This window comes from Hypanus sabinus, chromosome 13, assembly GCF_030144855.1.
Source record: "Hypanus sabinus isolate sHypSab1 chromosome 13, sHypSab1.hap1, whole genome shotgun sequence".
Lineage (NCBI taxonomy): Eukaryota > Metazoa > Chordata > Chondrichthyes > Myliobatiformes > Dasyatidae > Hypanus > Hypanus sabinus.
In genome coordinates this window covers 54,615,044-54,622,609 of record NC_082718.1, presented here as the reverse complement: position 1 = coordinate 54,622,609, position 7,566 = coordinate 54,615,044, and positions in this window count along the sequence as shown.

Below are 7,566 nucleotides of genomic sequence, written 5' to 3'. Positions count from 1 at the left end.
ATTTAAATATAACACCTTAAGTCCTGTATTCACCCTTTTTGCTTGTGTCTCCCTTTTTCACCGCAACTCATCCTATTGACTGCAATTTTGTTCGACCATCAGCCTCTCCTTGCTTGCAGTCTTATAACACACAGCTTCCATTTGTAAACCAACTACCTCGTCCTCAGCACTATCACCTCAGTTCCCATCCCCGCTGCCAACTTAGTTTAAACCTCCCAAATAGCTCTAGAAAACATGCCCACAAGAATATTGGTTTGGCTTGGGTTAAGGTGTAAACCATCCCTTTTGTACAGATCATACCTTCTTCAGAAGAGATCCCAGTGGTCCACAAGTCTGAACTCGTGCCCCTTTTCCAGTTCCTCAGCCTCACATTTACATCATATTCTTACTCACACTGGCACATGGCATGGACAGCAATCCAGAGATTACTACTCTGGAGGTCCTGCTTTTCAAATTTCTACCTAGCTCCCTAAAATTTCTCTTCAGGACCTCCTCACCTTTCTTACCTATGCCATTTGTACCAATATGTACCAAGAATACTGGCTGCAGACCCTCCCCATTTAGAATATTATGGACCTGATCTGAGCTAACCCTGACCCTGACACCTGGGAGCCACCATGTCATCCAGGTGTCTCTATCACACCCTCAGAACTTCATCTCTGTTCCTTTGACGATGGAATCTCCTGTCACCACTGAAGTCATCTTCACCTCTCTTCTCTTCTGAGCCAAAGCACCAGTCTCATTGTGAGAAATTTGGCACTGTGGCTCCCTCTGATAGGTCAACCCCCTCAACAGCATCCTATTATTACTGAGGGGAACAGCTCTGTACTGGCTGCATATTTCCCTTCCTTCTCCTGACAGTTACTCAATTACCTGCCTCCTGAAACCTAGGTATCACTACCTGCCTGTAGCTCCTATCTATCACCTCCCTTAAGAGCAGATGGTCATCGAGCTATAGTGGCTGTTCCTGAATATGTTCTCTGAGGAGCTGCAGCTGGATGCACCTGGTGCAGATGTGTTTATTGGGAGACCGGAGGTCTCCCAGAATTCCCACATCCCACATATAGTACAAAACCCTGCCCAGGAGCCATTCTCCATGCAGAGCTATGCCCAAACAGACAATGAATGAAGAATTATGTAGATAAAGAGAAACCTACCTTGTCTAAGCTTGATTTTGCCAAATCCTGATGAGCTAAAGCCACTTCAAACACTGACCCACTCACAATAATGGCTGCTGCAAGAACGATGGCTGTGTTGGTGCTTATGTTATTTGAACTTTCTAATGGATCCCACTCAGTGATGGGTGCAGTTTAACTCTGAAAATCTTTCATGAAGTTCTCCCTTTTTAACATTGATTGCAAACCTGATTGAAAAGGTAGATCTTTACATAATCCATTCAGTGATTAATCGCAGTCCAACTCCAGGAAACTGCTGTGAAGGTCTTGAAACATTGTGGGTAGAGCTACAAGTTTAAAAAGACCCTGATGGGAGTTAAAGGCAGACCCACAAACTGTAGTAAATATGGAGTTTACAAAGTAAGCATTTCAAAAGGGCAACATTACAATAGTCATGGGGGATTTCAAATGCGGGTTGAATGGGAAAATAAAGTTGGTGCTGGATCCTAAGAGAGGGAATTACTAGAATGCCTACAAGATTATTTTTTAGAGCAGCTAATGGTTGATCTTACATGAAGATCAGCTATTCTGGATTGGGTGTTGTGCAATGAACCAGATTTGATTAGGGAGCTTAAGGTAAAGGAATCCGTAGCGACAAGCGACCATAATATGATAGAGTTCACCCTGTAATTTGAGAAATAGAAGCTAAAATCATATGTATCAGTATTGTAGTGGAGTAAAGGGAATTACAGAGGCATGAGAGAGAAGCTGGCCAAAATTGATTTGAAAAGAACACTGGCAGGGATGATGGCAGAGCAGCTATGGTTGGAGCAATTCAGAAGGCACACAATATATCCCATCCCAAAGAGGAAGAAGTAATCTAAAACCAGGATAACACAACTGTGACTGATAGGAGAACTCAAAACCAGCATAAAAAGTCAAAGAGAGGGTGAGGTGTCTAAGAGCAGAAGACTCAGCCTCAGAGTAGAAGAGTGTTCATTCAGACCAGTCATGAGGAAGAATTTATTTAGCCAGAGAGTGGTGAATCTGTGGAATTCAATGCTGCAGGCATCTGTGGAGGCCATCATTGGGAACATTTAAGGCAAAGTTTGATAAATTCTGGATTAGTCAGGGAATGAAGGGATACCAGAAGAAGGCAGGAGATTGGGGCTGAGAGGGAAAATGGATCAATTATGATGAAATGGTGGAGTAGACTCAATGGGACAAGTAGCCTAATACTGCTCCTAGGTCTTATGGTTTTATAAGTCACCATCTGTGATCCTGAGATTCATTTTCTTGCAGGCATAATCAATAAAGCCATAGAATAATCACCATAACAGAATCAATAAAACATTGCACCAACTTCGGTGTTCAACAAGTGGGTAAAAGACAACAAACAGTGCAAATACAAAAAGAAAGAATAATAATAAATAAATAAGTAATGAAAATGCAGAAAATGATATAAAGAGTTTATTGAAAGTGAGTACTTAAATCGTGGGAACACTTTCAATCCTGGAACAAATGAAGTTATCTCTTTGGTTCAAGGGTAATAGCTTCCTGAACTTGGTGATGTGAGTCCTGAGGCTCCTATAGCTTCTTCCTGATGGCAGCTGTGAGAAGAGTGCTTGGCCTCAATACTTCCTTGTACAATTGATTCCTTGATTTCCTCACTTGCAGCCACCCTTCAGTTTGGATTAGCTTTATCTCCTCCATAGTCTCCTTCAGCACAGGTGCACCACAAGGTTGTGTGCTTAGCCCCTGCTCAACTCGCTTTCTACTCATCACTGTGTGTGTAAGCACAGCTCTAAATCAATGCTCAGAGTGGTGGGGGTCCCTGATGATGGATGCTGCTTTCCTGCAACAGAGTTACATGGTAGATGTGCTCAATATGGAGAAGGATCTAACTAGGATGGATTCAGCCACATCCACGACTTTTTATGTGATTTTCCATTTAAGGGCTTTGGTGTTTCCATGTCAGGCTGTGATGCAGCCAGTCAATATACTTTCCACTACATGTTTATGCCTCCAAGGGGACCATAACCTTGTCAGGTTTGGAGGCTTGCATGCCTACTTTGGCTGGAGTCAGGACATCATGCTTTGGCTCTTTGTAAGGTCAACCATGCTAAACAGATCAAAGGGTGGAGGACAGACTAAGTGTGGTCCACCAGTCCTCCAGGTTGAGGGTTTGGCTCACCCTGACTGGTGAAACAAAATTGTTATGGAAACAGCAATGAAGAATCCTTTTACAGCTGAGTGCAATAGTATTCCTGAGTCTCTGGCTGGGGCTTGCATGACTGACAGTAGTGGAAACTCAGAGAAAGCTACTGATATGATGAAGGAAGCCCTGAAGACCAGCAGAGATGGAGGACCTTCATTGCTGCCCTAAATGCCAGCTGCATAACAGGCAGTAAGAAGACACATTTACACACGGTTTGTCAAAGTTTCAGATGTTATGCTGAATTATTACAAAATCCTAAGAAAGTAGGCCGCTACTGTGCTTTCTTCGTAATTATACTTACATGCTGTGTCCAGGACAGGTCCTCCAAAATAGCAAACCAAGTTGCTGACCCTCTCCAATTCTGATCCCCAATAAGGACTGGCTCATGGATATCTGGTTTCCTTCTCCTTTAGTCAATAATCAGCTCCTTGGTCTTGCTGATGTTGAGTTAACTGTTGTTATGGCACCACTCAGCCAGATTTTTAATCTGTTCCCAAATGCTAATTGATCACCATCTTTGATTTGACCTATGATGGTGGTGTTGTCAGCAAACGGACATGGTGTTGGAGTTGCGCTTACACACACAGTCATAAGTGTAAAGTGAGTAGAGCAGGGAGCTAGACAAACAGCCTTATGGTGCACCTGTGCTGATGGAGATTGTGGAGGAGCTGTTGTTGTCAATCTGAACTGCAAGTGGGGAAATCAGAGATCCAATTGCACAAGGAGGTATCTAGGTCAAGTTCCTCGAGGTTATTTATAAGTTTTGAAGGATGTTGGTATTGAACGCTGAGCAGTAGCTGATAAAGAGCATGTAAGCCTTGCTGTCTAGATTAAGTGACAAGCCAATGAGATGGCATCTGCTTTGGACCTGTTGCTCAAGCAGGCAAATTGGATTTGATCTAAGTCATTTCTCAGGGAGAAGTTGATATGTTACACCATCAAATTCTCAAACATTTCATCGCTGAGGATAAAACTGCTACTAGACAGAGTGATAGATCCCACGTTCTTCTTAGGCATCGGTATAACTGAAACCTGTTTAAAGCAGGTGAGAACCTCAGACTGCTGAAGCAAGAGACTAAAGATCTCAGTGATGTGGCTCCCGACAGATTGTAGCTCTCACGGTTCATCCAAGTCTTCTGATTGGAGAAGATCCTGAATGACTTTGTGGGGACACAGTCATTTACAACTACAATCAAGTCCATGTCAACCATAATGTTTTCATTCAGATCCACAGATGAGTCCACAAGCACGGCATAGTCCACTGACTCAAAGTAAGCCTGTAGTCGCTCCTTTGTCTCCCGTGACTAGTGCTTTGCTGTGCTAATTCATCTCTGAAGTTTTGCTCTTTAGCTTCTGCCTGTATGAGAATTGGAGAAGGGAAAGGAGAATCAGGACCTGGAGAATCTCCTCCATTCTGGTGCTGGTGGTGGAGAATATACTGAGCCCAGTACTGCTGGTTATGCAGCTGATTTAGACATTAGACATAGGATCATAGTTAGGCCATTCAGCCCATCAATCTGCCCCACCATTTCATTACGGCAGATTTATTATCTCTCTGAACTCCATTCTCTCCTCCTCCTCATAGCCTTTGCTGACCTAAGCTTTGCATTCAGCCATATCCCTCTAGATTTATTAAAATGGATCAGGATAAACTCCTGCTGTGGGCTGAATCCATTGTCAGGAGATACGAGCAACTGCAGACCTGGTTTTATAGTTAAGGTAAATGTATCCTATTTTTGTATTTCCTTAACATAGAGGAGAGCATTCAATCCATAATGCTGAAGATGGCTCACAGAACAATCCAATTCCGTTACATTAGCTTCCTTGTAGCCTGTTCTCCCCATATTCCCTTCAATATCCCTACCCCCACAATTTCCAGAATCAGATTCATCACTGAGACATGCCATGATTTTTTTTTGTTTTGAGGCAGGAGTACAGTGCAAGACCTAAATGTTACTGTGTAGCAATAAAAAATAAAATAAATAAATAGTGCAAAAAGAACAGCGAAAAGGAATCCACCAGCAGGGGGAGTGTGAGTATTAATCAGAAACAAAGTGAACCAATACAGTGTCAGCTTATAGATCATTCCTGAGAATTTAGGAGTAATTCATTTGCAGATAAGATGGTAAATCTTATGTATTTGATATTGTTTTTCCGTGAATTTCTAGAAAGCAGAGGAATTTTATTGGAGTCAATTCATTCATTTCATGCAAAATAAATACAACAATGGATGAGAATAATTTGGTAGCACATGTGAACATAGAACATAGATCATTACAGCATAGCACAGGACTCTCTACACATGAAGTTGTGTCAACCTTTTATGCTACTCTAGGATCAATCAAATCTGAGCCTCCAACATAGCCCACCATGTTTCTATCATCCATGTGCTTATCTTAGAGCTTCTTCAATGTGTCTGTTCATTCCATACACCCATCACTCTCTGTGTAATGAATTTAGGTCTGACCTTCCCCTATACTTTCCTCCCATCACCTTACAATTATCTCCCCTGGTTTTAGCCATTTCTGCCCTGAAAAAGGCCTCTTGTTATCCATCATATCAATGCCATTTTTCATCTTGTACACACTTACTAAGTTACCTCTCATTCTCCTTCTCTCCAAAGAGAAAAGCTGATTTATTATCTCTCTGAATTTCTTCCTCCTGCCTTCTCCCCGTGTCCTAAGCTTTGCATTTGGCCCAAATCCCTCCAAGGTCATGAAAATGGAGAAGGATAAACTCCTGCCTTGGGCTGAATTCATTGTCAGGAGATAAGAGCAACTGCAGACTTGGTCTTATAGCTACAGTATAAATCTAAATATAGAGAAGGAGAGCAGTTGATACATAATGCTGAAGATGGCTCACAGAACAATCTCATTCCATTCCATTAGTTTCCTTGGAACCTCTTCTCCTCATATTCCCTTTAATATCCCTACCCCCACCATTTCTAGAATGGTGAGACATGCCGTAAAATTTGTTGTTTTGTTGCAGTGTTATATTGCAAAATGTAAACAATATGGTGCAGCAATAAATAAATAAGACACTAAAATAAGTAAGTAATGCAAAAAGAGGAATAGTGAGATAGTGTTCATTAGTTCATATACCGTTCAGAAATCTGATGGCGGAGGGAAAATGCTGTTCCTAAAATGGTTAGTGTGTCTTTTCAGGTTCCTATATTTCTCCCTGATGGTAGTAATCAGAGAAAGGGCATGAACCTCATAGCAGGCAGACACTCCACTGAACTTGTATCTGCATACCACAACTCTGTTTTATCCTCCCTGGTCAGTCCCCTCCTACCTACATCTGCAACGCTTCATATGCACTTGATTTTTTCAATTCCTTTAAGTTCCCTGTACCTGATCATCTCATTTTCACTGTGCTGTCCAGTCCCTATACACTTCCATGCCCCATCAGGATGGCCACAAAGCTCTGCTTCTTTCTGAACAGGCCCATCCAGTTCTCCTCCATCTGGTCCTCACCTTCAACATTTTCTCCTTCAGCCCCTCCCACTTCCTTCAAACCAAAGGTGTAGCCGTGGGTACTTACATGGATCTCAGCTATATGGAACAGTCTGTTTCCCAAGCTCGCTCTGGCATTGCTCCCCAACTCTTCATATGCTGCATTGATGACTGCATTGGTGCTGCTTCCTGCACCCATGCTGAGTTTGTCGATTTCATCAACTTTGCCTCCAATTTATACACTACCCTCAAACTTAGTTGTTCCATTTCCGGTACCTGTCTTCCCATTCTCAACCTCTCTGTCTCTGTCTTTGGAGATAGGTTACTACTGGTGTCTTTTATAAATCCACTGACTCTCAGCTATCTGGACTACACCTCTTCCGATCCTGTCACTCGTAAAAATGCCATTCCCTTCTCTCAGTTCCACCATCTCCACCACACCTGCTCTCAAGATGAGGTTTTTCATTCCAGAACAACTAAGATGTCCTCCTTCTCCTCCTCCCCACTGATCTCCCTCCTGGTATTTATCCTTGCAAGCAGAACAAGTGCCACACCTACCCCTACACCTCCTCCCTCACTAGCATTCTGGGACTCAAACAGTCCATGCAGATGAAACGACACTTTACCTATGAATCTTTTAGGGTTGTCCACTGTATCCAGTGCTCCCAGTGTGGCCTACTGTATAATGGTGAGACGCAGCATAGATTTGGAGGCCACTTCTTTGAGCACCTTTGCTTCTCTGCCACAAAAATCAGGATCTGCCACAGGCCACCCATTC